Source organism: Gymnoscopelus microlampas (assembly GCF_963454915.1).
Source record: "Gymnoscopelus microlampas genome assembly, chromosome: 8".
NCBI lineage: Eukaryota > Metazoa > Chordata > Actinopteri > Myctophiformes > Myctophidae > Gymnoscopelus > Gymnoscopelus microlampas.
The window spans coordinates 4,475,602-4,489,943 of record NC_139945.1 but is presented as its reverse complement, the minus strand read 5'-3'; the positions used below and the strand labels follow the sequence as shown (position 1 = coordinate 4,489,943).

Below are 14,342 nucleotides of genomic sequence, written 5' to 3'. Positions count from 1 at the left end.
CAAAGATTGTTAATTTATGAAGATACGCCATCCGAAGTGGAGCCACTAGAGGCGACATGGTACACAAATCCTACAAATACAGTCTCCTAAGTGAGCGTCGGCGTCTGACGGCAAATCTCGCGAACGTCCCAATGTTTCTCTGTTTCCTCGTTTACTGGTGCTAGATCCCGCGAGAGTGTGTTGCTGGGACGCGAACAGTCTTCTACCGACTGTTCGCTGCTGGGACAGAGAAATGTCAATAATAAAGTTGATTTTGCCCTGATTTGTCTGTCTGAAGAAGAAAAAAAAGCCATTTTAGTTTTAAAATGTTTGGAATATTATTTCTTGTGACAATCTCGTCCAATATTTAGTTCAGTGACCATGGAGCTAAAGAATGGTTCAGAAACTGTGTTCACTTTCACTCTCCCATTGAAATAATAAATAGACTCCAACCTGCTTCCGGTCTCCTAAAAAGGCGTCCCGCCCACTTCACACATAATACAGGAAGTAAACCAGAGATCGTGGGTCTTGCTATTTCCGTCTTGGACACAGAGCTAATGTTCGCTTTGGGATTTGTTCCACGTAACGTTTGAATGAAATCCATTGTTATTTTCCCTGATAATAATGATAGCTTAACTACAAACACTAAAGTCATTGATCAACCAGCGGTTTAAACTGTGGCTCCTGAAGACAGAATCATAATATATTCAGAGGAAACATTTCTGCTCCAAACAACATCTAAATCACATCAAACTGGATGTGTGTTTTTTTTTTTTAGATCAACCTTCACCCAACACACAATGTCTTGTATTCTATGCTGTAATGTATATGTTTTTCTGAATGACCGAGATGAAATAAACTAACTAACTAACACACATAACGGGTAAAATATCAACACCTGTATAAAACCACTTTAAACACTGGTTTGAGACCAGTATAGGGTTGGTTGACTCAGCCAGTGGTGGAAAAAGTACTCAAATGTTTTACTTAAGTAAACGTATCAATACTGCAATGTTGACGTAGAAGTCGTAGACGTCGTACAAGTAAAGGTCCGGAGTTAAAAATGTACTTGAGTAAAAGTTCAAAAGTATTGGTATCAAAATGTATATAAAGTATCAAAAGTTAAATTACTAAAATGTTTGAAAATAGCAGATCTACAAGCTCGCGTTGTGAGCTTAGATAGATATTTTCAAAGAGCCTCGGTATAAAATGGGGCTAAAGTGTATATATAAAGTGAATATAAAGTATTGTAACTGAAATAAACAATAGATTTAGTAGAATCTGTTTTCTATAATAACTTTTTTAAATGTTACAGATGCCACGCAGAAATAAAAGAAGCCGTTCAGCAAAGAGAACCTGGCTGGAACGTAAATTCCCCTCTAAAGGTAATTCAAAAACTTCCATTCATGAGTCATTTCAGTAATAAAAAAAATAAACACGTTTTTACGCTTTAATCATGCTTAGAAGAATATATTATATTAAATAATATATATTTTATATTATATATAATTGATATATTACATGTTAAATACATATTATTAAGAATGACAGATTACAATAAGTGTTTTTGCCATTGGCATGGCAGGCACACTTAATTATTGCAAATTCACCTCTAAAGGTAATTCAAAAACTTCTGTTCATGATTCATTTCATTCTTCATTTCATTTATCCCGCGATTTTGTAACCCTTTTTTTCGCCCGGTGACAATTTTCTAAGTGATCCTGGGCGCTACACCCCCCCCCCCCCCGCCCCCCGCCCACCAGCCTAGGGAGCCCAGGGCTGAGCTCATGCCTCCTTCAATGCATGAGAGCCAACTGACATTCTTGTCACCTGACAGGGGGGAGTTTCCCCGGTAGGACGTAGCGCGTGGAAGGAACACGTTATTCCAACCAGTTCCTTTCCCCTCCATCAGGCGCCCCGGCTGTCATGGGGGAGGCGGTATTGCGACCAGGATTACTACATTACTCACTCTTTGTCTAGCCTGGGCAGCATTCCATTTTCGGGTATATGATCCGGTCGGGGGCAGAAGTAAAAAAAAAAAAAAGTGTCCAGATGGGCAGAACCGGAAAGACGTCTCACCCCAAAATAGGTCCGTCCTAATAAAATCCTTGATGCGGCATAGTTTAGCTTATTTTTTTAATGTAAATGTGCGTGCACTATCCGGAGACTATTTAGCGTCTGTATTATCCCACAGGGAAATTCTATTCCATTTAAATAGGGATTGGGGAACCAAAACAAAGCGGCACCGCAAAACCGGATGGGCAGAATCCGGAAAGAGGATTATTTTTTATTTTTTATTTTCCAGTAGGCGTGGCCTAGACCGGATCATATGGGTCTTTAGTAACACATACCAGGCTTTCCTCCGAGGTGGAAAGACTGGTGATGCGAGGTTACTCTTTGTCTACTCACTCCGTGTCTCAGAGGAGGGCTGTGGACAGTTCAAAAAACCCCTTACCATTGACGTAATCGATGGGGAATCCAAGATAATAGAAACGGCAGGCTTTCTATTCCTGGAAAGTTAGCATGTTTTGATTGAAGCCATTGGTCTTGTTGAAGTCTTGTTAGAAATGACCAAACCTGCGTACCGATGATGTCACTGGTAGGCGAGTTTGTGAACCGTCCACAGACACAATGGAGGGCACAAGCATAAAGAAATTGTAAAACACTGAAGGATTTTCTCTCATTTAATCTTTTTCCTATAGACTTCCCGAACCTCCCTGTGTGTAAAGAGGAACTTTCCCCTCAACGGCAGGAGTGGCGCCCCAGCCTGGTGCAGGAGGAACCAGGACCTCCACGGACTGGAGAGGAACAGGAGGAGCTCGTTCAGAGAGCAGAGGTGGCTGATGGGTCATCGTTACCGTTGGCAACGGTGGAAACAGAAGATGCTGATGAAAGCAGGGCGACAGAGCGTCTAGCCAGCACCTCGACTGGACACATGACAACGCTAGCTTATGTAGCTTATAAAGAAATTCTTCTATATTGTAACAACTTGTTTCCATGACGTCTGCCACAATACCACAGTCCTTGCCACAACCACAAGATTGCCACATTCACATTCCTAAGCCAATCATTTGATGACCGGGTCAGCAGTCAATATGGAGACTCGGTAGGTAGGAGACTCCGCCGGTCATCAAATTATTAATCTCTCAAGAACAGATTCTGCACTGCGTTGGAATCTGTCCTGAAGGTTCGTCAGAACGTGTACACACTGTGTGGGAGTGGGCGTGCCTTCAGATCAGGAAGCAGGCCGCGCTTTACCCAATCAAATGTAGTGGGCGGGATTCACGTGTCCGTCGATCATTCCCTACTGGAAACTAACCGAAACTAATTTAACAATAGCGTCCGCGGAGCAGACAAAACCACGGAAAGATATTCACATTTGAACTTACTCTTTCATCATAGAAACAAGTGGGCTTATAACCAAAAAGACCCATGTTCTCTGGGAGAAGTGGTGTTAGTGTTCCGTGTAGAAATATTGTTAGTGGGAATGAAAACATAGTCACACCACCCGGAAGTGGAGCGGTGACGGCAGACTTAAACCCCGGTTTCCTTGCGCACATGTGCTGCGTCGTCGTTGTCCCAGAGTTAACTGACATAGTCACAAACAGCAGAGGTCGCTGTTTTTCCTTTGCAGTTAGCTCTGGGTTCCCAGATTGTCAAATTATTGGCTTAGGAATGTGACAAAAAACAAGAAATATCTCCATGAATTCAAGGCGTCGTGAGGTGTGTAATTGTTAGACAATAAGTCACTTTTTTTGTGTGAACTACTTTATGAACCGTTATATTTTCCACCTGTAAACAAGCTTGTCATTTTAACATATTACACACTGATGGAGCAATTTTTTTTTTGTTAAAGACAAAACAATGTTTTTTTCCTGAGCTTCTGGCATCAACCTGTATGAGTGAGAGTGAGGCCTTGACTGTATTTTGATTTATTTTTTTATTGTATGTGACATATTCAGAGACAGCATGAAATGTCTAATGTAATGTTGTATACATCACGTGTCAGATAACCCAAGACTTAATGGCTATTGAAGTAAACCCTTGTAAACTTCACCCAGACATGTATCATAATTATGAAACAATACTACTCTCTGGTCTCCATGGTAACCTAGTGAGCTTCCTAGTAGTCTGCTGTTTGCATTTTTTGGTCAGTGGTGGAAAGTAACTATAATGTACTATTTACTCAAGTATGGCACACTTCAGTATCATTTCAAATTACTTTTACTTTACGATAGTATTTCCCATTTTTCAATACTTCTACTCCACTACACCCCAGAGGTAAATGTACGTTTTACTCCACTATATCTCTCTGACAGCCTTACTAACCAGTTACTTACCTTGTGGATTTATAGTATTATTATTATGAAACATACACTAACCACTTAATAGGCCCTAATTTATATGCTACTTATGCTGTGTTCAGCTATTCATAAATTGCTGATCTACAAGCTGATCAAGCCATTTTCAATTTTCTAATTGGTTTGACACATTTTGAAAAGGTTTAGTACTTTTACTTTTGCACTTTTAAGTGTATTTTGATGTCAATACTTATGTACTTTTACTCAAGTCAAATTTTGAATACAGGCCTTTCAAGTTGGCCTGCTGCCTGCCTATTTCTTCTATTAATATGAATAACAATAATATTATCTGGTTTCCCATGATAACCTGGCGAGCTTCCATACAGTAAATGTCTGTTTTTTATGATTCTTGTTTTTTATCACGTGGTTTCATCATATGCGTTGACTTGCATCTATGGAGCTGTTCACACCTTCACCAGCAGGAGGCGGTAAACATCAACTCCCCACCAGGAGCTTTACGTTGACCTGACGTGCACAAGACTTCGTTGACGCGGAAGTACAATGCGTCATCACATCACGCGTGCGTTCCAGTGTTGCCATGTCCGCTTATTATAAGCGACTTTGGGCTTGCTTTTCTGCAAAGTAACTTTTTAATATTGGTAATTGGTGGTTGCGGTTTATTTGGACTTGTTTCTAAAGTGTAGTTGTTTATTTTGGGTTTGTGTCCTAATATTTAAACCAGTGGTTCTACAACATTTTTCAGGTCCCCAATGTATTTGTCCACAGACCCCCCCCCCCCCATATGACAATATGTTGTGCCAGGGAGCAGGGACCCCCGGCCCATACAACAACATTTGTTTTGTTAAAATGTTCAAAGTGTACCTTTTTTTTTGACCCAATATTATTTTGTTTGTTGAAAATATCTCACAACGCGTCTTACCGCAACGCATTGTGAGCTTGTAGGTCGGCTATTTTCAAGTAAACCTCGCTTCTTTTGGGCTTGTTTTCACATTCATGCATGTTTCCTTATTTCTCTCGCAGAATCTGGCAACACTGGTTCGTTCGTGCTTCACAAACAAACACAGCTATCGCGTTAGCTTCTGGGTTTGTTTTACCTGATAATAGTAATAATAACGATTCACTACATACACTAAAGTCATCGATCAACCAGCGGTTTAAAATCAACCTTCACCCAAGACACACAACAGGTTTGTAAAATGTCAACACCTGTACACTTTAAACCAGGGGTCTTCAACAGGGGGTCCTCAAAGTTACTACAGGGGGTCCGCCAAATCTTTGTGATTTTTACATTAACCACTTCAACCCAAGCATCCCTATTCTGAGGAGAACTTTAGCCAAAAATAGCAGATCTACAAGCACACAACGCCTCGCGCTGCGAGGCGTTGTGTGCTTGTAGATCTGCTATTTTTTGGCAAAGAGGTTTGGTGTAGGGGTAAAAAAAAAAAAAAGAGCAGACCAAGTACAGAGTGGGTCAAGTTTACTTAGTATGGACGGTTTATGTGGTTAAAAGTCACATTAACATGAATCCAACACTGATGACAGTGCTGTCAAACATGTCTATGAAGCTAACTATGAAATCTATGAAAAGATTATATTCTATACAATGGGGGTCCCTGCTTTATCTCTCTCTCAACCAAGGGGTCCTTGGCCTGAAAACGTTGAAGACCCCTGTTTTAAACATTGGTTTGAGACCAGTATAGGCACTGGTTTGAGACCAGTAGGTTGGTATAGCTGTAGTATCAACCCTCGTATAGACGTATTTATGATTCTGACGTTTTCAATCTACGAGAGTTGTAGGGTTCACCCCCCATCGACACAGGGACTTTCAGCACTATACTCCGTAGACACTCCAAACATGTACAAATTGAAAATAAAGACGCTTACCCCCAAGCCCCAAATGTAGTTTAATGTAATAATCCATATCTTTCAATAAAGAAGTGTTTTAATGCCGTCTGTGGCCGAACGCCATTTTTTCACCCTCGTTGACTTCCTGTTTACATTCGACAGAATCGGCCACAGACTGCATTAAAACACTTCTTTATTGAAAGATATGGATTATTACATTAAACTACTACCCCGTAGAAAGAGTTAACATTTGTGGTGTGTGGGTAAGCACCTTTATTTTCAATTTGTACATGTTTGTAGTGTCTACGGGGCATAGTGCTGAAAGTCCCTTTGTCCATGGGGGGTGAACCCTACAACTCTCGTAGATTGAAAACGTCAGAATCATAAATACGTCTACGAGAGTTGTATTCTACAGCTACCTTTACCACTTTAAACACTGGCTTGAGACCAGTAGGTTGGTACACTCGACGCATTGTGTTATAACGTCAGTTTAACCATATGGTTTCACATGATGCTCGTCTGTCAGAAGCGTACTGGCGCTATACTTGTTCCTGGTTTGAGAATGTTTTACATTTACAACCTGTACATCTACATAAACGTTCAGATTTCAAATATAAAGTGCTGACCCCACGGCCATGGATGTAACAAGTTAAAGCGCCCGGGTCTAAGTACCCGAATCTTCCGTATTGTTCAATAAAAGGCTTTTTTAATCCGATCGGTGGCTAAGTTCTATGTATTTCCTATTGTTGGTATAATGTATCAGAGTGCAATACACCTCCCAGCCGATAGGGTCACGCAATTGAAAGCATATGAAGACAATTCGGAGAAAATGGTTGGCTATCGGATTAAAAAGCTTTTTATTGAACAATACAGAAGATTCGGGTACTTAGACCCGGGCACTTTAACTTGTAACATCCGTGACCGTGGGGTCAGTATTTTAAATCTGAACGTTTATGTAGATGTACTGGTTGTAAATGTAAAATGTAAAATGTAAAAAAAAAAAAAAAAAAACAGGAACAAGTAGCGCCATGTATGACAGTCATGTTTCAGGGCTAGTACACGCAGTACAGTGTTATAACGTTAGTTTAATCATTGGTTTAGGAGTAGAACCGAACAGTCAAACTATTCTATTTAATCTAGTGTTTAAAATAAATAAATACACATTTTGACTAAATAATTGATTTAAAAAAAAAGATTGTAGATCGTCTATTTTCCCCAAAAAATTGGGCCGGAATTCAAAATGAGTAAAAGTATGAAAGTATTTGCATCAAAGTGGAAATGAAAGTCTTGAGTAAAGTACAAATGCCTCAAAAAGTACAGTACTTGATTACACGTACTTATTTACTCACCTCTGTAATTTAATTCATGAATCCCAGGATCCATTCACTTTTGGACTCCTTTAGACATGATCTGACAGCCTATATGCCTCCTACAGACTATGGTACTTAACAGGTCACACTTGGACCATTGATATGCAGGAGTAGGCAGCTTTTAGCTTTGTTAAAGGTGCGAATGGGGCAGCCAATGCATCACTGCTGTAACGTGAGCCGCCGGCCGCAGTAATGTGTCTTGTTGTCGGAATAGAATTGTTTTTTTTCTGGCAAATCTTGCCCAGGAGTTTGAGCAGCTAGACGGGGTAGGCAGGGTCTTTACTGACTGGGCCATGGCCCCACTGGCCCTCATGACGCTATGCCTCTGGTACAAAGGACCGCAATGGAAACAAGTCATAGTGCTTTCTTGGGTTTAAAATCCTCTTTACAGACCTTGTTTTGAACCGTACTGCCCTGTGCTTGTCTTTGCAAACTGTTAATAAAGTATTCAATCAACTAATCAACCAATCAACTACTTTTTACTATTTGTTTTACTTCTATAGTCAAAAGTAGTGAATTGAGGATGCAAATGTGTAATCTTTCTACACCTGTAGTACATGTACTCAAGTACTGTACTTAAGTGCAATTTTTAGGTATTTGTACTTTACGTGAGTATTTCCAATTTCCAATACTTCTACTTCTACTCCACTACATCTCAGAGGCAAATAGTGTTTAACTCCATTACTATTATTTGACCACTTTAGTTACTAGTTACTTTGTAGATGTAGCTTACAAAACATACACACAACTTCAGCCCTTAAACTTTGGCTATTTGAAAATAGCCGATCTACAAGCTCAAGATCTGCCTTTTTCAAAGCATTTTGTATACACTTGAAAAGTTGCGAAATGGGACCTTCTGCATAATGAACACTTTTACTTTTGGTACTTTTAAAGAGCTGGTGCCATGTTTTTGCACTTTTTCTGTTTTTCATGTGTCTATGAGGTTGATAGAACTTCATTAAGCCCCCCGGTGGTGGTTTTATGGTGTTTTATTATGTCTTCTCTGATTATTTGGAGTTTCTTCCTGGAGGCTGAAATCTTGAGGGTCAAACGTGCCAATAGAGAAACAGCCCTTTAGTGACATCACAGAGCCCCCAAAAAACATACCCTCCCCCTCATTATCATAACACAACAGGTGTGGGCATGAGGAGGAGGAGGGACTAGGACAGGTGGTGCTAAGGTGGTGGAGGAGGTGCTAAAATGAGAACCAGGCATACTTAATGAACTGGAGGCGTGTCCACATAAACATTTTTTTTTTAAACAATTTCTGTACACTTTTTTTTTTTTTTTAAATCCTTACATAATAATAATACCTTATGATCAGGTTTTAGGGTTGAAAAATATCATGACACTCCATCTTTAAGTACATTTTGATACCAATATGTTTGTGCTTTCACTCGAGTACATTTCGAATTCCGGACTTTTACTTGTAACAGAGTATTTCTACATTGCCGTATTGATACTTTTACTTAAGTAAAACAAATTGAGTACCTTTTCCCACCACTGCCTCTCACCTGTCTTCCCGTTGTTTTTGTTTTCAACGCAGTGTGGAATCATCAGGTCCGGCTTCCCTGTGCCGCCAGCGGTAAACGATCAAAGAAGCTTGGATAAGCCCGAGACGCCGCCGCTGGGACCAGTGTTGGACAACAACACCCTTGTACGGACTTCAGAGAAACACCAGAGAACTCGCATCGTAGAAAAGCGTAGAGGAAGAATGGAGGAGCCATGCCGTGACCCGCACGGGGACAGCTGTGTGCCAAAATCTAATTTAGAAAAGCAACAACAGGGAGCTCACGGCGTCGGTGCCAAAATACATTCCGAATTACCGCTGTTGAGTTTATTTCTCAAAGGTCGAGTCGTTCCCTTTTTGGCAGACACGGGAACGACCGTGTCCGCTTTAAGGCAGCAAGATTTGAAATGCTCCTGTAAGAGATGCATAGACACCATAGAGTCCGTCGGTATCCCGATTTATTTGAACGGCAAGATAGTTCAGCATTCGTTTCTCGTGAGCTCTAAGATTCCCATGTCCTTGTTGGGTTGTGATTTATTGAGTAAACTCAGTTTGTAAACTCAATGTTGACGTCCACGTTGAGGTCTTCCTGTGCCTCCCGGCATATGCACTTTAAGACCTGAGGCCGATTCTACAAATCTCTTTTAAATCCTAACAGTTCTCTGAAACACTTGTGTTGCTATAATATCAGTGGTTCTCAGACATTTTCATGTCAAGGACCCCCAAAATGATATGTATTTGGCCGCATAATGTATAACATAATGGTTAAAGTGGTTAAAAAAATAAATAAAAAAAAAGACAGATGCGTTCACAGTCTCAATGGGTTACGCCTCTCCACATGATCCAGAATGCCGCAGCACGCCTGGTCTTCAACCAGACAAAATGTTCACGTCGTCCCCCTTCTCCGCTCCCTCCATTGGCTCCCGGTTTACTGCCCGCCGCACAGAGTACAAAACACTGACGTCGGCCTACAAAGCAACCAAGGGTATGGCACAATATTCAAAGCCTGATCCAACCCTACAACCCATAGATATAGAAACCTAGATACCTCATTGGCCTCTGCAGTTAGTTGTAGCGACTGGTATCTCAATACAAGGCTCTTCCGCAGGGCTGTTTGACTACTGACCAATCACATCGCGTTAACTACTGGCCAATCACAGCACGTCTATCTGACTAGTTTCTGCACGGCTGCCTCTTAAGAAAAGACCCGCCCCACATGCCACTGATTGGCCTACCGAACGCCCCCTTCTGTGACGCACATAGAAGTTTCCAGCTTGCCCTGCTGAAGCGGAAGGAAGTGGAAGGCTAGCCCAAGCCTTATATGGGCTAGCCCTGCGGAACAAGGAAGCGCGCCCGAGATACGAACGCTTCGGAGCCGAAGGAGGCGTCTGCCTTTATATGTCTATGCTACAACCCCTCCCGTTCACTCAGATCAGCTAACACACTGGGAAGCTGTCAGAACCTTCGCTAAAACATCCGGGACAGCGCTTCACACATCCCAGACTCTTCTCCCTTCTGGCTCCCAAACTGTGGAATGAACCCCCCATTGCGGGTAGAACTGTAGACTCACTCCCAATCTTCAGCCGTAATCTGAAGACTCGCCTCTTCAGACTCAACGTTAGCCTGTTACATTTGCCCTAGCCTCGACGGCCTTTCAAGTTTATACAAAGGCTCGCCTTTTATATGAAGACTCGCCTGCAGTGGTGGAAAAAGTACTCAAATGTTTTTCTTAAGTAAAAGTACCAATACTGCAATATAAAAATACTCTGTTACGAGTAAAAGTTCAGAATTAAAAATGTACTTGAGTAAAAGTACAAAAGTATTGGCATCAAAATGTACTTAAAGTATTAAAATTAAAAGTACTAAATATTTGAAAATAGCAGATCTACAAGCTCACAACGCGTCGCGATGCGACGCGTTGTGAGCTTGTACATGTGCTATTTTCAAATAGCCTAGGTATAAAATAGGTTTAATGTGATTAATGGATGTTTCATTATATCATAATTTATATCTGAAAAGTAACTAGTAAATAAAGTTTTCAAATGATTGTAGTGGAGTAAAAGTACAATATTTTCCTCTGAGATGTAGTGGAGTAGAAGTATTGGAAATTGGAAATACTCAAGTAAAGTACAAATACCTCAAAATTGTACTTAAGTACAGTACTTAAGTAAATGTACTTAGTTACTTTACACCACTGATTGTGGGTAGAACTGCAGACTCACTCCCAGTCTTCAGCCGTAATCTGAAGACTCGCCTGTTACATTTGCCCTAGCCTCGACGGCCTTTCAAGTTCATACAAAGGCTAAAATGTAATTTAGATAGCATATTATGTAGACAGATGCCAGGCCATTGTTGATCTGGCATCCTATAGTGTGTATAGTCTCAATGTACAGATTATTGATATTTTTTGATATTCTACTGTTAGACTGATGATAGGTTCTTGGTTTACCTATGATCCTAGATGACCATTTCTATGCATTTGATGTAATCACCTTGTGTTGTCCTTGCTCTGGATTAAGAGCGTCTACTAAATGCCTAAATTGAAAATTGTAATCGTCCGCATTGGGTTGTGATTTATCGAGTAAACTCATGTTGACGTTCATATTCGGTCAAATAAATACACATCAATGATGTTCTTTGCGTGAAACATGATGCTGATGTAACCAATTCATTCACAATTGGTGGAAACAAGTTGAAGATGATAAACATGAAATCTGTAGATTAAACTTTTTCATACTTTAACCCTTTTACTAAAATGTTTTGGAAAGTAAACCTGATGTCTCTCAGTCTCTGCTAGTTGTTATAACATATTAAATGAGACGAACTGGCAGAACAGATCTACCAGTCTCTTATGTCTTTGGAGTTACCAATATATTTTCATGTGTTCAGTTGAGGTTCTGGCTAGAGCAGTGGATCTCAAACTTGTTCATGTCAAGGACCCCCAAATTGACACTTATTAGCCCGCGGACCCCCATTTGAAAAGATAAGCCAGGGACCCCGATAAAAATATTTTTACGGCTCTAGCAGTGATTTTCAATCATTGTAATTTAAAGACCCCCCCCCCCCCAGTTTGACATGCATTAGGCTACGGACCCCCATTTAATGGCATTTCTATCTCTGGGACCCCAATTCATATTGTAAAATCAATGTTAATTTAACTCTGAGAGTGTACAAATGGAACCAAATGGACCCGTTAGGGTCCATTTGGTTCCATTTGTACACTCTTAGAGTTACAGACCCATAAGGGTCCATTTGGTTCCTATAAATCATTTAGCTGGGGACCCCCTGGTATCCCCTCAAGTACCCCTGGGGGTCCCCGGACCCCACTTTGAGAACCAATGGGCTAGAGGCTCTGTCTTTCGGTTTTCATCGGCATCTTCACTTTCCACTGCGGGTAACGGCAATGATGACCCATCGTTGCCCCGTTTTCATCATCACCTTCACCTTTCACCTCTAATCTGTGGAGGCCCTGGTTCCCTCCTGCACCAGGCTGGGGCTGTTCAGTGAAAACCTCTTTAAACACAGGGAGGTCCAGGAAGTCTAGGCAAAATATGACATCAGAGAAAATCATTAAATGTTTTACAATTTCTTTATGCTTGTACCCTCCATTGCTGGCTAAACGGTGCATTGCGTGTAGAGCAGAGGAGGGCTGTGGACAGTTCGCAAACTCGCCTACCGGTGACATCATCGGTAGGCAGGTTTGGTGATTTTAAACAATGACAAATGATTTTATTTTGTATTAAACGAGACCAATGGCTTCTATCAAACATGTCAACTTTCCAGGAACAGGAAGCCTGCTGTTTCTATTAGGTTGAATTCCCCGTTGATGATGTCATTGGTAGGGGGATATCTGATATATTTCCACAGCCGCCCTCTGAGACAGAGTAAACCAAAATTGTACCATAATATAATGAGCATTAGTGAGGACCATTTATATGAAGATAGGTTGAAAATGGCTGAAATGGTCCTTTAAGCTGTGCTTGCACTCTGGAGTCAAAGCAGAAAAGACGAAAAAGGTCAAGAGGGAAGGAAATTGTAGAGTTTTAAGCATGATTAAAGAGTAAAAAATCCAGTATTTAAACTTGTTACTATTTCAAAGAAAAAAAATGTAGGTGCTGACTGTTGATAAAACTGTTTCAAAGAGAAGAGCTCACACAATGCAATAACTTTTTTTTATCATTATTTCTTCACCCTGAAGAAGACATATTACTGTGTCGAAACATTGGTGAAATAAAAAGTTATTGCATCGTGACTACGAGCTGTGCGACTTCTTTTCTTTGAAACAGTCGTTTTATCTCCCGTCCTGTTCAGCACCTCCTCACTACTGGTGTGCGCTCCTGTTCAATTGTTTGCCTTCTTTTTTATTACTGAAATTAATCATGAACGGAAGTTTTTGAATTACCTTTAGAGGTGAATTTGCAATATTTTTTACTATATCCTTTACTTGTACAGTATGTGGTAAAGAATTCAATTTAAAGACTCACAGTGGACTCATAATTGTAGAATTTGTAGCAATTTGATACGTAAAGCCTGTCCTGAACTAGACTGAAAGAACGAGCCCAATCGATGGTCTTGAAGGGCGGAGCCAAACCCAGGCGCTGGATTCCAGCGCCTGGGTTTGGAGCACTCTGATTGGTTAGGAGATAACAAGGTCCTAAGACCAGCGTTCCTGCAAGGTTCTCGCAGGCTTTTTTTCTTTTGAAACAAAAAAAAAGGCATGGGTTTCCGAGGCTAGTCCTGAACCATGATGGTTCGACCAGTCCATTAACGCATCATTCGACCAGCTGTGCTGTGGACACTTAAAACAATGGACTCACACACTGTTCAGTGTTCATACAGCTCCTGCGATAACACAGGTAAGCCTTTCAGAGCGCTGTTTCCTGACACAATAGCGTCCAAATATGCTTGTTTGTCTTAACAAAGCTCTCTTACTGAAGCAGATGGACCTGCATGTCAAACACTACTGTTACCCATCAGTATAAATGTGCACAATAGTAGTTTATTGTAAAGTGCAATGAAAAAAACATTTTTGTGTTTCATGACCCTAAACCTAACTTCCTCTTAGTTTAAAAAGTAACACATGAACAACATTCCATCTGTTCTCTGTAACTGCTATCCATTTTGTATGATCTGCATCTATTTACATGTAAAACAAAACAGCTCTTATGCCCCTGTGTGTGAATGGGAGTATCTCTGCCCTCCACATATTGACCAGTTTAGTCTCTAGAAAGCACATTTGCAAATGATCGCTCCAAATTCCTTCAGAACAGAACCCAGGTAGAACCAGGCGGTGAATACACTACTGTTCACTATACT

General features: G+C 40.8%; 1 long non-coding RNA gene across 1 annotated transcript; it reads left to right on the top strand.

Annotated features, from left to right (window-relative positions):
- The first annotated feature begins 688 nt into the window (after positions 1-688).
- Positions 689-11,784, top strand: LOC311050186. Its single transcript, XR_014601271.1, has 4 exons — positions 689-740; positions 5,452-5,488; positions 9,063-10,684; positions 11,420-11,784. It is a non-coding gene; the product is annotated as an uncharacterized lncRNA (long non-coding RNA).
- Positions 11,785-14,342: the final 2,558 nt, after the last annotated feature.